The sequence below is a fragment of the Nelusetta ayraudi genome, unplaced genomic scaffold (genome assembly GCF_046127955.1).
Source record: "Nelusetta ayraudi isolate G7.1 ecotype Tasmania unplaced genomic scaffold, CSIRO-AGI_Nayr_v1 ptg000097l, whole genome shotgun sequence".
NCBI lineage: Eukaryota > Metazoa > Chordata > Actinopteri > Tetraodontiformes > Monacanthidae > Nelusetta > Nelusetta ayraudi.
In genome coordinates, this window is record NW_027466147.1 from 2,655,001 (window position 1) to 2,671,754 (window position 16,754).

The 16,754-nt window shown below is 46.8% G+C and overlaps 1 protein-coding gene across 2 annotated transcripts in view; it reads right to left on the reverse strand.

The window, feature by feature from the left end:
- Positions 1–16,754, reverse strand: part of htr4 (5-hydroxytryptamine receptor 4) — a 106,079-nt gene that overhangs the window by 84,086 nt on the left and 5,239 nt on the right. The window contains exon 1 of one of the 2 annotated variants that reach the window (XM_076048016.1): positions 5,585–6,002. The exons of the other annotated variant lie outside the window; for it this stretch is intronic. The gene's annotated coding sequence lies outside the window, so the exon portion shown is untranslated. Of the gene's footprint in view, positions 1–5,584; positions 6,003–16,754 lie in introns of those variants that run through there. 2 annotated transcript variants of the gene reach the window in all.

The window sequence follows — 16,754 nt, forward strand, 5'->3', positions numbered from 1 at the left end:
GGTCTGCAGCCAGGCTGCGACCGGTCGTGTCGCCATTTGTATTAACAGCTGATTTAAAGTACAAACTTCGCTGGGGGGGGCGAGTCAATGAAGGAAAGTGTGTGTTCCATCCACTGGGCTGCGGCCAATAAAATCAGGACCTTGATGCGGCTCTTCGGGCTACACCAACGTCTGCACGCGGGCAGCTTCTTGTTGAAATGTGACTTTGCAATCAGAACGAATCAATTTTTTTTTTTCACTTTTTCTAATTGCAAAAACATTAAAAAAAAAAAAAAGGAACTGGAGGCAGAAACAGTTGGAAAATCCGGGGGATGTTGACTCCATGTTTACTGCCACTCCAACACACTTTTCTCGTTCACTGTGACAAAATAGGAACCAAGAAATCCTGACAGGAGGAGCAGAGAGACGGGAAGGACACACCTGACAAACAGCGACAACGTCCCCAATGGGGCTGAACCAGAAATTCACATCGTGTCTCAGCAGGAATCTGACTCTGGACGTGAACCGTCGACTTCAGTCGCTCGCTGCGAGAAGCTAAAACTGTCACTCAAGTCCCTGCTGCCCCCTAAACATCGTCGCCGTCGGACGTTTCCCGTCATGTCATCTCACATTCAGGAAACAAACAAAAAATAAAAAAATAAACTTTCTCAGGCTGCGAGAGACACAATCGCCACTTTCAGGAAACGGAAACCCGGATGCTCGCGGTTAGTTGCCCCCCTCGAGGGATTGCGTCGCCAGCCATGCCGCAGCTGCCGGCTAGGACTATTTACTGGACCGTATCCAAGACTGTGCGGATGACTCATCGCACGCGCTCCCAACGTGTTATGTAAAAGGCCCTGCGCAAATAAACTCCAGAGGCTGGAGGATCTTTGAAGATGAGGAACCATCAACCCAGACGGGAACTCAAGATCGCTCCTCACATCAAAGACAGGTCGTCCCCTTTAAGGCTCCAGGGTGTGATATTTGGCTTGATGTACGATTTTTATATTGGTAAAAGCCGAATACGCACGACGAAGAAGAAGAAGCAGGTGGGCAAGGAATCCAGATTTGTAGATCACTGGCAAGCTCAGGGGAGGAGGGTGAAAGAGAGTGAAAGACGCTGCAATCTAAAATGTAACCACATGATGTTGCCGTTTCTTTTTCAAAATCTCTGTTTTCTCAGAATATCCCAAAACGACACTTTTTCTTTTCCACACGCACTGAAGCCAGGCCTGTTCCAGCTGGGACGACCAGCTCCGCCCCCAGCTTTGATACCTGCTCAACATCATCAGAACCTGGCAGCGATCCTCCTCCTCCTCCTCCTCCTCCTCCTCCTCCTCCTCCTCGCCCCCCCCTATCTTCCTCCCCCTTTGCCGCTGTTCACAACCAGATCTGATATCAAGGACGGGAAGTAATTACCTGTTTTCTTCAGCTCCGGTGCGCATGGCAGGCTGAGAGGAGCTGTTCTCCAACGGTATGTGTGATGGTGTGTGTGTGTGTGTGTGTGTGTGTGTGTGTGTGTGTGTGTGTGTGTGTGTGTGTGTGTGTGTGTGTGTGTGTGTGTGTTTAAGTGCCTTCACGCAAAATGATGCCGCACGTGAAGTGAAGCAGCGGCTCAGATCAAACGCACCCGGCAGCCGAAGCCAAAGGTCACTGCAAACATCCCATGATGAAATTAGCCAATCAGCGGCGACACACGCTGGAGATTGTTGTTGTAGTTTCCTCCAAGTCCTTAGTGTCATCGGCAGCCAAGTGCCAGTTTACTTCACTTCCACTGGTGACGACAATTGGTGAGACACACATGAGACTTCGAGCCAAGTTGTGTTAATGGACTGTGCGCTGATGTTCTACGCAGAAGAGATGTGATTTATGTTTTCTGACACCAAAAAATCCTTAATTTCCAGGAGCGACAAACTCGCTGTACAGTTCATTGCGAGGCTCCCCTTGGAGCCCAGCAGCGTGTGACAAACACTGCTGGGCTCCAAGGGGCTCAGCCGCGACACAGTTTGAGCTTATCCACCTTTTTTCTTCTTGCATGTGCAGGTTATCTAAATGCAAATGCAGCCATTGATTAAAATGGTGATTTGAATGCGTTTGATTATGCAACCAAATGCTTTCTGTCAAGCCGTCTGGTGTCGGTGAGGAGGTGCTATCGATTCTTAAATGTGCGGGGGATTTTCTTTTTTTTTGTGCAGTTACTGATCCAAAGCGACAGCTCGTTGCATCTACTGCGATTAATCCCCGACACAGCAGCACAAATCCAAAGTCATCATACAGAAGCCGAGACAAAAGAAGAAAGAAGAAAAACCTCCCGAATCATTCGCGATCGACGGAACATCTTTCAACACACTGGCTGTGACTGGATAATCCCGCTGGGTTTCAAACCTAAGGACGTGAAGACCTATAGACTAAATCGCTTCAGTGAACTGTGAACTTCGGGACTTCAATCAAGTGCTTATTATATACATGGCCCGTTTCATTTACTTCTGTATATACTGCCTCCGAGAGACTTGTTACATTGAGTCGTTCTTGGCAAGACTTTAAAAACATCATCAGCACCTGGCTGACGTGTTTTTAGCCTTAAAACCTGTGACTCATCCCCATTAAAGGTGGCATTAACTTAATTGCTTTTCATTATCCCACGACGTCGATGCGTCACTCTGACTCAGATGTCGTCATCGCCCACCGGTTCCGGCCAGGTGTATATAATAAGCAGTTCATCTCAATTGATATGGACATCAAAAATACATGAACACCGTCGCAGTGGACGGATCAGAGGCTTTGCTTTCGCGTTTGATTTTTGACAGCAGTCCATAGGCAGCTTTTCTAGTCAAATTAAACAACAACATGAAAGGAAATAGACAGAATTTCTGAATGCAGCAGCAATATTAATCACAATAAATAACAACAACAAAACACCGCTCAAGTTAACAGTCCAGTCCAGGTTATCGGCAGACCTGCAGCACCCGACCTCAACCTCGTCAGCCGGGAAACAACAACCAGACTTGACGTAACCGTTGGCGAGCACGCTGCCCCCCCGGTGGAATCACAGTTTGTCACCTGCCTCTTCTTCCACAATTTCACCTGAAGCCCGGTGGCTTTCTGGTGGGCCGGTCCAACCGGGCTTTTCCCCAGAGGACACGCGGGGAGAAGCTTTGATTTAATGTCAGGACATGTGACGAGGAGTCTGCAGAGACCCGTGCTTCATTTCTTTCCACCACCTCTCCTCTGATCGGCAGCCAAAAACTGAAGCTTTGATCGTCACAAAGTTTGTTATGTCTATTTATAACAGGCGTATAATGGCATTTGTCAAATGTGGGGGAGTTACGTAAAGTCTTTTTTGGGGAAGAAATGTTGGTTTTAAAGGCGCTTCTGTTGTCCCAACAGCATCGCCGCATGCTGGTCCAGGAATGGACCGGGCCAGAAAACAAGAGGGAAGGGAGTTACGAGACGCGTGGGGAGTCAGACAAAGGTGCCAACGGCCTTTAAGGTCGCATCGACTTGACCTCGGCCAGTAGGCCGCTCTTCATTCCTGCCTTTGTGCGTCGTGTAAATATTGTATTCCACCTCAACGCCAAACAAAGCAGTGAGCAAACAAAGCGAGTCGATGCTCACGTGACCTATTTTGACACGTAATAGCTCAGACAGGCTGGAGTTTATGGGCCTGGAAAAAACGTCTTGTGCGGGCGGTAATTGTGATTTCAGATGAGGAGATTGGGAAGCAGAGCTGGAGGTCTGTGAGGGAACCGGTGATGCGTGGGCCGACCTGTTACTGAGTCAATACATTTTCACTTAATTGGCGCGGCGGGCTGGGCCGGGTCAAAACGTGTATTATAATAATAATAATGGAAATAAATCCGTTTGTATGGCCATACTATTACACTGGTTAACATCAGAAAATGTGCTCGGCAATCTAATGTTAATACATTAGGTAAATGCATATGTTACATAACCTTCATGCGCAACAACAACAACCACAAAGAGAGAGGAGCAAGATTAGAGAGTTTGAAGGTTTTTCATCCAAGGGTTTTATGATCTCAGGCTGCTGTGTTCTACTTGGTTTGGCCAAAGTGAGACGCTATAGGGTTCACCTGGTAAATGTGTCATGCTCATGTATTCTGTTCAGTGTTTCATGCACTTGACACTTGGAAATGACATCAGTCCATTGAGGCTGTAAGGGTTGTAATAATTGATGTGGTTCTGTGGGGCGGCTGGAGTCAAATTATTGGTAACTGCAGGACCCGCGGGTCGCCAAAAAAACCCGAAACCCGCGCACCCCAGGAGTGAACCAAACCTTGCAAAGGGGACAAAAGTGGAAGCTGAGGGAGTCGCGTCTCCACAGTGGAGCTGCCAGGGATTAAAGGTGAGCATCGGTGTTTTTCACTCCTTCCCGTCAGCTAACTGGAGGCAACAGGAGAGAAAAATCCTTCACTTCCTCCGCAAGTCCGTCTACACACAGTTTCTGGGAGTCTGCAATGTCACAGAGGGAGATTAAACATCTCCCACACACCCCAGTCGGGCTCCAAACGAGGTCCGACACAATTCTAGCAGGAGGCTGTAAACAGTGGGGTAAACATGCCGCTATCAGGGCGCAGAGGGAGGATTTGGGATAATTAGCCGAGCTCGGCTGAGAAGAATGCAGAACTGGGAAAGCAGTGTCCAAACGCGACAACTACACAGGCGCGCACACTCGCCCCTGGCACAGCACACACACACGCACAGGGCAAACACACAGCGAGAGGACCGCATCGCATCAGCCAACCTCCACCTTTGACCGCGGGCTGCACCCCCCGTCGCAAATATCACAGCATCACAGAGGCTTTCCGATCGAAGCGCGCTCAAGATTAGTGACTGCCTGCCAGCCTGAGCGCGAGAGTCTCCGGGGAGTTTCACACAGTCTGGGGTTAAACTGGAGCCTTGTCATCGGTTGTTGTGAGAGACCGAGGGCAGCCAGATGAGAAGGAACGCTGCAGAGATATACCCTCTGGTTTCTTTTGTTCCAAATACTGAAATATGTCACGTAAGCCCGGCGCTTTTAAGATCTAAAGCTCTTAAACGGCAGATATGCGGGACGTAATCATGATTCAGGGATGAAAAGCAGATGGAAAGCCCAGCAGAAAAGCTTGAGTATGGATATTCCCGGGATCAGAGTGAGATTTACTGCTTAAAGAGCAACGCGAATGGAACGTTCTAGTAAAGTCAGGAGCAAAAGGCACGAGAAAAACAAGCAAATAAAAAAACAAGACCAGTTTTTCCATCATTGATCATCCTCATCAATACTGATCAATAGTGAAAACCCACCAAAGGCAGCAGCTGCTGCACGTGGGTGGAAAAAACAGAGAAACGCAACAGAAGAAAAAGACAAAAAGCATCTGGAGAAGAATCAAAGTTTTGGCATGAATTAAAAAAAAAAAAAAAAAAGAGGGTGTGTGTGGGTGGGGGGGCGCCTGAGCAGCGACCATCAGCCCAACAATCAAGAAGCAGAAATCAAGCATCAGTTCGCAGCCTCGGCTTGCAGCGACCCCGGGCAACTTTCCGAGCGGCGGGTGGGACCCTCTCCGCTCGGGGGCGCCGCATGCAGCGCACCGGCCGGGTTGGGACTCACCATTTCCCCGTGGAGGAGGCTGCGGCTCCTGGAAGCATGTCACGGCACTAAATCCCCCCCAGACGAGCCGCGGTCACATTGTCGCCCAGCCGGAGCTCCGACGGATCGTCTCAGGTTTTTTCTTTCTTTCTTTCTTTCTTTTTTTTATCTTGCAGAAGCAGACTGAGGGAAGTTGACCCGGTCGGCGCACCGGGTTCCTCAGCGGGTTGTGGAGGAGCTGCGCAAAGAGGAGGAGGAGGAAAGAGAAGAGGTGGAAGTGGAGGAGGAGGAGGAGGAGGAGGAGCAGCAGCAGCAGCAGCAGCGAGGTTCCACACAGCGAATGGACCGGTGCAGAGCAGGAGGAGACGCCGGAGAGACGCTGCGCTGCGCCGCGCTGACTTGAAGGCGCTGCGCTCTGGTCCCTCCTCTCTCTCTCTCTCTCTCTCTCTCTCTCTCTCTCTCTCTCTCTCTCTCTCTCTCTCTCTCTCGCGCACACACGCACCTCACGCATACACACTCCCGTCACTCTCACTCAGCGTCCGTCCGTCGTGACTCATTTGGCTTGGCGCGCACCATAGTGAAAGGGGGTCGCGCGGGGGGGGGGTGTTTAGCCCATGTGACCTTGATGGCGGCTATACTCATTCATTTGTCCTCCCGTTGTGACTTTCATCCCTTCACTCCACCAGGGGGCTGCCTGGCTGGCTGGTTGCCTGGCTGGCTGGCTGGCTGGTCAGCGAAGCCAGGGTCCAAACCTGATCCAGATCTCCTTCAGTGCACCTGGTCAAGTCAGAGCACCGGGACCGTGGGAGCAGAACTCTGGACCTTCTCGGGAATCATGTCCACCGTTGAATCTATTTTAATCTTTAACTTCCTCCTTCGAGACTGCCAAGTTAAGACTACAATGGTTTGTTTGTTTGTTTGTTTGTTTGTTTGTTTTTGGCCCAGCCACCTAAAATCAAGCCGTGATTGGTCACTTCACCCCTTACTCTGAAACTAAGACACTGCTTGGCCTTCTCCTGGACCCAATAGATAGATAGATAGAGACTCTATTGATCCCTTTGGGATGACTCCCTCAGGGAAATTAACACTTCCAGCAGCAGTAGCAGCACACACCGATGGAAAAAGAAATTGAAGCACACAGATAAATAAAAAATAAAATAAAATAAAATAGCGGCACACAATAGCGGCACACAGGTATAAAATAATAAATAATTACTAATATACATATACAATATACATATCCATAATAATGGCCACCTCCCTTCCCTACCACTACCCTCAGCACTATACGTCCTCCTCCTCCCCCCAAGTGAGGAGTTGTAGAGAGCGATGGCATGATGGACAAAGGAGTTCTTGAGCCTGTTGGTCCGACACTTGGGAAGGAGCAGTCTGTCACTGAACAGACTCCTCTGGTTGCTGAAGACGGTGTGCAGGGGGTGGCTGGCTCCTCCTCTCTGCCACCGTCACCAGAGAGTCCAGCTTCATGCCGACCACAGGGCCGGCCCGCCTGGTCAGTTTCTCCAGTCTGGATTGGTCCTTCTTGGATATGCTGCCCCCCCGCCTCCCAGCACACCACGGTGTAGAAGAGGACGCTGGCAACCACAGACAACAATGCTGATTGGTCGTGATTAAGACGCAATCGTTTCAAGATGCCCGCTGATGCTGAAAAACTCAGGATGGATGATGCAGTTTAATGCCGAGGCAGTTGGATAAAAATACCAACTGAAATTACATTTCTCACCACTAAATAAACAATGAACCTTGTCTCACAGCCAATTAAATCCATGAAAAGACCAACGCTGGCCTCTTTGTCTGGCTCAGACAGAGCGGCCGCTCTCATAGAGACCACGCATGCATGTTGCTGCATAAAAACACTTGAATCCCAACCGTGAATTCCCATTTCTGGGAACCGTGGACAAGATTGCAGACACAGCTGGGAGTCGGGACACGCAGCCAATGTTCTCACACGCCGGCTCGTTCAAATTGAAACGCATCTCTGTCACGCGCCTTCCCTTCATCCTTTCAACCCCTGTTCATCTTTCTGTCCATTGCATCCATTTTGAGAACGGACCCCCGTCGCACGCTCTCTTTCCACCGCCAGCGGCTCGGCCTCGGGTAGTTCGGTACTGAATATTTCACCTCCGGCGGGGCCTCAGCCAGATTTTTGGCGCTGCTATTTTTAATTCTCTGCTTCAGCCGTAACGGGCATCAATTACCACAGCCAGTCTCGGCAGATTTTATTCTATATATTTTTTTTTCCTTCCTTCAGTCACCGTCTGCAGGTTACACTGCACCTCGCCGATGAATGAGGCGACGCCGTCGGACAGGCGGTGCGTGACAATGTGACTTCCTGAAATTAAAGAGAATTTCGAAGAGGGACACGCAGGGGAAGTCTGGGGAAGAGCGCAAGGATTTGAATTCAAATGAATGCGCTCACCCAGGAAATGACCCCAGCTTTTCCCCGCCTGCCTCCACCAAAGTGGAAGATGACCGTTTTTTTTTGTTTTTTTTACATTTCGCTGACACTTGACTTTCAATATGCAGCAGATTGTTGGAAACCAACTGAGCTTCAGCAGTTAAATACAAACACGCTTGTCACTGACTTAGCTAGAGAATGTCCGAGAGGCGGTTTCTGTGCGTCAACACAAACAGAAACTAGTCAGTGGACACACTTGCTGTCGGGAGATTTATTTTATTTACTGCAGCCTTTTGGCCGTATTTCCACGACTTGAGGTCACATAAGGTCACCTGAGCAGGTACCAGTGGAAACGTGGCCTTCAAGTCTGTCTAACTGAGGTACCAGTGTGCCATGAAACAGTTCATCCTGAGTTGCCCTTAGTGTGACAGCAGCGCCCGTGCATGCTAACGTGCTAATATAAGTTGACAGATAACATTGTAGCTATTGCTAATGCTGCAAGCCAGCATTAGCAGCAAGCAAGCAGGCAACAGAATTGTCGATTACATTTGCTGAGTGGAAATTTAGTCTCACGTTGTGTCGAGTCGAGTCGATGGATACCAGGAACTTTGGCAAAAACTTTTAGAAGTATTAAACGTTGAAATGTCTAAGTGAGGGAGAAAAAGTAATAGTAACATAAAAAAGAAAAAACAGCTCCATCCACCAAACCGCCATTTCAGTCCAAATTCCAGCCGTGTGTTCTGAAGCGTGCCAGTTGCTCAGGAGGCCTCTGGGCTCATCGTTTGTCCAGCCCACAATTTATTCATGAGTTAGCAAGGAGAACTCGCAGAGGGCCTGCGGACGGCATTTGGGATTGGAAGTCCAGTTTGTTTGCCAAACGCTGCACGGAACTGGCAAACAATGCAACAATAAATTAGAGCTCCAGCAGGATTAATTCGCCGTTGTTGCGACCGTCTCGGTCAAACCCTGCAGAGGTAAAGGCCAGCGGGACGTTGAGCCGACGGACCGGACGATCATCGTGCCCTCGTGGAGTTCAGAAGCGAGAGAGAGAGAGTGGGGATGAATGTATGAGCACGTAAATGAATGATTGAGTAGTTTGTGGAGAGGAATCAGCTCGTCAACCAGTGGTGTGACACGGTGAATACTGATCATGTCAGGGAGGGAAAAAAACTTTAGTTTGCCACAGTTTTCTTAATGAATTGCTAACAGATATTAATTATGAATGTTTGAGGTCATCTTCGATTAAATGACCAAAATGTCAACGGTGTCATTAATTTCAGATTAGTGAGCGAAACAAACTCACGGAAAGACTTTGAATCACGGAGAAAGACTGAAATTATTTCGTCTGCAATAAATTTAAAATTAATTTACAAAGTTGGGAACTAGGGAACTATTTGATCAGGTAGTTGTGACATAATTGATTTTTGCTTATTTATTTATAATTTATTTTAGTTTTTTATGTTTATTTCTTTGGGGAAAAAAACAACCACGGTTAGAAATGTGGGGAAACAAAAAAAAGAAATGAGCCTTTTAATGCATGCATAATTGATATTTTATGCAAATGAAGTAAATAAATGATGTGTGTGTCATGGGGCCAAACAATCAGCATCACTTTCATGTGCGAAGGTCGACTGCAAGGTGTTAAGAGAACCGTGCAATTCATGTGTAATCACTTTGTTTTTCTTGGAGGGTGAAATTTTACACAAAGCCCAACACACATTGAAATATTATTCCAGCTTATCAGTAATGTTATTCCATGGCTTATTTAAATCCCAGACCGTTGAGAGAAAAAATGGCTTGCGGTAAATTAATTGAGATGTGGGCGAATGACATATTTATCAGTGACGAGTAGGACGAGAACAGAGAAACTCATTCAGACTGAAGGTTTGGCGAAGGATCGGACATGGCGAGTTTGTCAATTCCTCTAACTGTCAAATTGCAAATGCAAAAATGCATCCAAGACCGGGAATAATAAATCCCATAAATTGGACGCCGGACAGATGACCGTCTGCCACTCACTCCCGTCTGCTTGGAACGACGTCCTGCAACCACCGTTTGGTCCGCCGGAGACTTTATGAAAGCAGGCCGACTCCTGCGTACTTCTATTCAGCCTTTTTGATTCTAGAATTGTGACATAAATGTGCTTTAATCAGGTTTCCGTCCTGTTTTTGGAAGCGATTTGGAGATTAAATCAGATTTCTATTGCATTGACGTAACGTCATTTCTGACTCAGTCGTTTGTTGCGTCCTTATCGATGGCAATCGACCTCCTTTTGGAAACAGACCTTCGTGATGCGGCCGATTGATTTGACGACAACAAGCGGAAATTTAATTATTTATGGGTCCATTCATCGAGCTGTAGTACAATTCCTATTTTGTTGTAATCTGGGGTTTCTTTTGTGTGTTTGTGTGTACGTGCGTGTGTTTTGGCAGTTTGCAATTGTCCTGCTGCGAAACAAATGTACAGGAAATGAGCCATTAAGTTCAACACAATTAGGTCAACACAACTTGACCTCGTCCAACAGCAGATTATTATCTCGCTCGGTGCTAAATTAGACGAACCGAGCAAAAATGTTTGAACTCTCCCTTTTTTTCTACTCGGAATCCTTGTCCACAGTTAATACCAAACAATATCTGCAAAAAAACAATTACTGGATTTAAACACAAGAGGATTAGCTGCTTAGGTTTTTTTTTTTGCCAGTTGTGTAAATTAGTTTGCCGGAATTAGTCGCAACAGTAGGAGGTTAGCTCTTCACGATAACGCTAATGTCCTAGCCAATTGATCCTTTGTCTAAAGCACCCTTTAGCTCAGACGGAGCGGCCAGTTTTGCAGATAAAAACGGCCACTTTACACACAACAACCTGCATCATCAGTTTTAACCAGGAAGTGATCGACACCCATGTTTCATTACGAGTAGATTTCCCCCCACGGAGCAGTTTGGACTCCCTGCCTCCCAGAGTGTTGCTGCTGACCAGGTAGATTCCTTTTGTAACCACAGTGAAATATCTTCTGGTTCTGGTGGACACCTCCAACAGGATGAAATGAAATGAAATGAAAATCTTTATTTTCAACTTAAAAAATAAAACAAAATAACACAATTCATGAAAGCCACAGCAAATAAAACAAAAAAAACAATAATAATATATATATTAAAAAAAAAACAACCTTTATGTCACAAAAGTCCAACCAGCTCAAAACAGTTTCTCCACAGTTGCTGGTTCTCAGTCCAGTAGGAACTCTGGGACGTGGTGGGACGGGAGTTTGGCACCTGGATGTGGGTACGAGGGATCTGCAGCAACTGTGTGAGGATGTCGCTCAATGACATCCTCACAGCACTCAGACTGCACTGCTAAAGGTGAGTAATGATCTCCTGATGGCATCCGACAGCGATCTTCTTTCTATTTCAGTTCTTCTAGATCTCAGTGCTGCCTTTGATACGGTTGACCACAGCATTCTTCCGAAAAGATGAGAGGATGTTATTGGCATCAAAGATCAAGCCTAAAAACTGGTTGAGATCTTATTTGCCTGACCGTTTTCCATTTGTGTATGTTCATAATCACTCATCAGAACGTAAGAGGATTAGTCACGGAGTCCCTCAAGAGTTTGTTCTCGGACCACTCCTCTTTTACACGTTACTCTTGGTGAGAGGCGGAGTCTGGATCTGTTATAGGTTTCTTCCCACAGGGGAGTTTTTCCTGGTCACTGTCACAACTTCCTTGCTCTGGGGGCCCAGCTGGTTTTTAGCGCTGTACGAATAAAAGTTGATTGATTGATTGATTGATTGATTGATTGATTATGGAATAAAATCTCTGAGGAACGTCTCCAGCACCTCGCTGGATCTCCATCATGAAGAACGAAGGCAGTTCTGAAGACAAAAGGGGAACCAACTCCTAGCGAGGTGGCCCCCTGGCGAAGTTCTCAGCGTGTCTAGTTTGCAATCTTAAAAACTTTGCAATCAGCGGTTTTTATGAGGGCTGGAAGTTTGATGTTCCTCTTGAATTCGTTTCTGCTGCGTCTGTGACTTGGATCCCGGGTTGGACCGCGGCTCAGCAGCCTCAGCGTCCTCGTCTATGGAGCCTCATTTTCCATCTGTTCGCTCGTTTCACGCAGTCATCAAATACAGCCGCAGCCGTTAGTTCATCTTCTTTCAGAGAGAGAGAGAAAAAAAAGATTGGGTTCGTTATGTTTTCCTCCCACGCCGACCGACTTCTCATTATCGCCTTGCAGCTCGTATGAAGCCAAGAAAGTTTTGGTGCGCTTATTTTTTGTCAAAACACTGATATTTGTTTCAGGCCGCAGAGGGAAAACTGAAAACGACTGTCGGGTCAAGCTCAATTTCTTTTTCCTTGTCTTTCCTTTTTTTAATAGCGCATCCCAAACAGGCACAGAGTCAATTTGTCGCGCTGAACATACATTTTCAAACAAGCAATAAAGTGAGAGTTCAAATAAAGGGAGGCAATCTGAAAGACATCAAAGGCCCCATTTTGCACCGTTTTCAACCTTTTTTTTTTAAGGCTGCCTCAGGAATTCAATTACCCACCCCCCGCACCCCAGACTCCTCCCCTAAAAAAAAAACCTCTAGATCACCAGAGAGCTGCATGTTCAGCCCTGTGTTTACTTCCTCCTGCTGGAAACGGTTGTTTTGTTGGGTTTTTACACGAGACTTTCTGCAAAGTGGAGCAAGCGGAAGACGTAAAAGGACGGCCTGTTCCTCGTCTGTGGTGAGTTCACGGACTGCATTACTGTCAGAAAATATTGGTGGAAATTTGCATCATATGGAACTTTTAAAAAATACATTTTAAAGGAATCAGGGAAGAAAGTAAGAAAATCAGCTGAAGATAAATAAAAGTGGAGGAGGGGACGAGACTTTGCTGAGAGCTTAGAAGGCATTAAAAGCACCAAGAGTTGAAATATTGAGATTCACCTCCAGGCTTCAGACAATCCGAGGTTGAAACAAAATGATGGGTACAAGATGGAGCTGAGCGAGAAGAAGAACCGTGTGATGTTTTTCAGCACTTTCTTGAGCTGAATATTTCTTATGTAAACGTCTTTGGGTTATGAAAAGCGCCATATAAATCCAAGTTATTATTATCATTATTATTATTATTATTATTATTATTATTATTATTATCATTATTATTATTATTATGGCCCCCTTAACATACACCAAAATCAGCAAAATTCAGCATGTAGGTCAGGACCAGTGACAAACTTTATAAAATGCAAAAATGAAAATTCTAGGTACTCCATAGTGAAACATGCATGCCAAAAGATAGAATGGCCCAAGTGGCCAGTACGAAGGTCGTAGAGACATGGGACAAAGACCCACGTGTTCCTCTCTTCAAGACCGACATTTCAGACTCCCCGACTTTTGGTCCACGACAAACCGGAAGGGCACTATTTTTTTTTTTTTTTTGCCACATTTGAGGCAAAAAGAAGAGATTTAAGATTTAAGCTGTGTTAAAAAAAAAAAAAATAGCACACAGGTGTGCACGTTAAGATGACATGTTTTAGAACTGCTGTGTCTGTATGATGTGTTGCTGCCGCCTCATATCTCTTTTATCATCACTTTATCGCTGCCTCACTTGTTGTGCTCACCCGCCGTCCGTCTGCTTCTTTTGTCGTCCGTATCCCTTTATTCTCTGTGTCGCCTCTATTTTTCTTTCTCGTTGTGCGGCACGCAAAAACCACCCTCCCTGCATGCCCTCGCCATTGTCCATGTTTGGACACATCTCAATGGAAAATAGAGATTTTATTTTTTACTTTGATTTACTGTGTAAAGTGTGTGTGTTCTAGTGCGTTTCATACACACAAAAACAAAGAATGACACAGAGAATATTTCTGCACAACACACACACACACACACACACACACACACACACACACACACACACACACACACACACACACACACACAGTTTTAATACCCGCCAATTGTCTGCATCTGGATGTTGTAACGATTATCAAATCTCCATGTTGCAGCTTAAGCAGCATGAAAGGCTTCATGTACCTCCAGAGGCTTATTAACTACAGAAATCACAGAAATACAGCTTCTTTCAAACAACTACTGCTACTACTGCTACTGCTGCTAAAAAAAAAAAAAATACTCAGACAAAAAACAAGCTGGAGCGCAATTAGCACGACCGCGTTTGAGTAAAAAATGACAGTTGTACCCTCCTGATTCCCAATTAGCGTAGCAAAGGTGGCCGGGTTGGTTGGTTCTCCCCGCCGTTCCGCCAGAGTGAGACAAACGTCGGGGTAATTAGGCCCGCATGCTCAAACGGGGGGTGAGGCCGAGCGTCATTTGCCTCCACCTTAACCAAAGCTTTGCGTCAGCTCGCAGCTTTCCTGGAACAGGTTTACGCAACTCTGCGTAGGAAAAGAGGACAGCGACGGACACATGCTAATGTTAGCATGGAAGGTAACCTCCAAGTAAAACCAGGGAATTCTTTTGAGTCCAATACCAGTTACACAATGACTTATAAAAACATAAGGAATTAGAACAAAGGTCTAATCCCATTTCTCACTACGAAATGGGACACCTCTTCAAGAACAGGTCCCATCACTACTGGGACATGTCACATCATAGGGAGTTGGAGCACTATGTCGAATTCATAATGGAATACAGTTGTGGAAAATCTTTCACCCCAAATAGTTTATGGGGGACAAGAACCAGGATCGGCGACACACGAAACACGAACATGCAGGAAAATATGGGAGGGCCTTGCAGGTTCACCTGCCAAGTTGCATCAGTTGTAGGATGAAATGTCCGCATTCGTCTCCATGGCGAGCAGGTTTCATCCGTCTACCTTCAACACGTGGATGCTTGTATGTTTGTGTGTGTGTGTGTGTGTGTGTGTGTGTGTGTGTGTGTGTGTGTGTGTGTGTTGAGCCATAGGGCAGCACAATTAGCTCTCTAATTATGAGAAGGAACAAGAAGGAATTGAGGGAGTCCTGCACTGCGAGTCGCACAGCAGAAATCCGTGTCGTGTTTGACGTCCATGGCTGTCGGACAATGTGACCGTAGCTCACGGCTTGTATGCACGTGCATCTCGGATGACTCAGCCTGTTTTGTTTTGTTTTCTTTATTGTTGTTTATTCCCCCCTCTGCTTTGTGGCCCTACAGGGATGAACAGGCCGGAAACTGAATGTGAACTGGAAGAGCCCATGGTGGGAAAGGCCCGCGGGCCAGGAAAACAGAGGGAAACACTGAAGCACTGATGAAACCACCACCAGGGGTCTGGGGGGGAAATGAATTGGGGAAGGTTCAAGTCAGGTTTGGGATGGATCGATGGTTCAGGACACAAACTGTCCTCAGAGCCTGCAAGCACTGAAACTGTGTGTGTACTGTACACACACACACACACACACACACACACGCACACACACACAACAGCTATGTGACCAATTTGATCGTCGGAGCACTGACATACTGACCTTTCACCCCTTCAACATCTGCAGCAATGCTGTCAGCACTCATACGTCTATTTTTCAAAGACGTCTGGACATGACGCCGAGCACTTAACTTCTTGGGTTGACCTTGGCAGGACCTGTTCTTAGTGGAACCTGGACATGGTCTTGGCCAACATGCTGCAGCTCAGTTTCAACACTAATTGCTTAAAAATAACCACTCAGCCCAGCCCTATGCCTGTGTACCGTATCACACGGTAACTGTCAAAATATCACTTTGACTTTTGAGAAAAACTGCTCCGCCTCAGTTCCAGACAGTCAATCCGCCAAGCAATTTTTTACTCATAAAGCGGTAAATCCCAGCCAAAGGCTTCTCAAAGTGATTTGCACAATCAAAGAGAGAAGCGGCTGATCCCTTCGCTGCAGCTTGAAAGCGGCGGTGGCAGGGGAAAAACTCCCCGGTGGGGAAGAAGAAACCTCGAGCAGACTCCCCGGCTTTGTAGGGCAACATCTGCTTTGACCGGTTGGGGTGAAAAGGAAATAACACAAAAATTAGGGAAAGAGATAAAAGCAAAGTCAGAGTGGCGGTCAGACCAAAGTTTTGTTGTTTGCCAATGAAAAGCACCCAAAACGCTCAGGTAGCATCTCGTAGCAGGTAGCTAAGTTCAGGGAGGGGTCTTCCAGAATTCCATCCAACGGTTGGGTTCAGCAGAGGGACAAGCGCCGTCTCAGCTTCTCCGCCACTGTGGGCTCCAAGTTGTTGCGTTTCCTTCTTCTGGTCCTCTTGTGTTTCAAAGCTTCTGCTGCTTCGCCCGTTACCGTTCGCCCCCCCTGCCGCAGTTACACAAATATTTTGGTAATGGTGAGCCGTCCGTTCCTCCACGGTGCAGCAGGGAAGGTTTGGGAGATTGACGAAAGCCAGAGCCTCCGGAGTGATTGAGTGGCCGTAAGAGGAGACGTCCGCTCGCGGCAGCTGAACCCACTTTTGACTTAACCCAGACAGTTTTTCTCGGACATATTCACATTTCCACATACACCACCTGCACCTCCCTGAAGTGGCACTTCCAGTTTAGACTCTGTCTTTTTTTGTTCCTGCCCCCTAGTTAAATCACACAATTCAGAATTTCTACTCGTCGGCTAAAGGTCAGGATAACTGGTCTTCATAATCTCCCGAAGCAAAGGAGCGACTTGGCGAGCATAAAAGGGATGATATTCATCCAATATTCTGTTTGGACCAAAGCACTCTCTGATCTGTGAGCACCTTAAATCATTGATCAGAAGGCGGCTTGACCCATTCAGGAGAACTAAAGACGGCATAGCCGACGTCAAAGGTGCATCGGAACATTTTTCGTAGGATTAAAACGG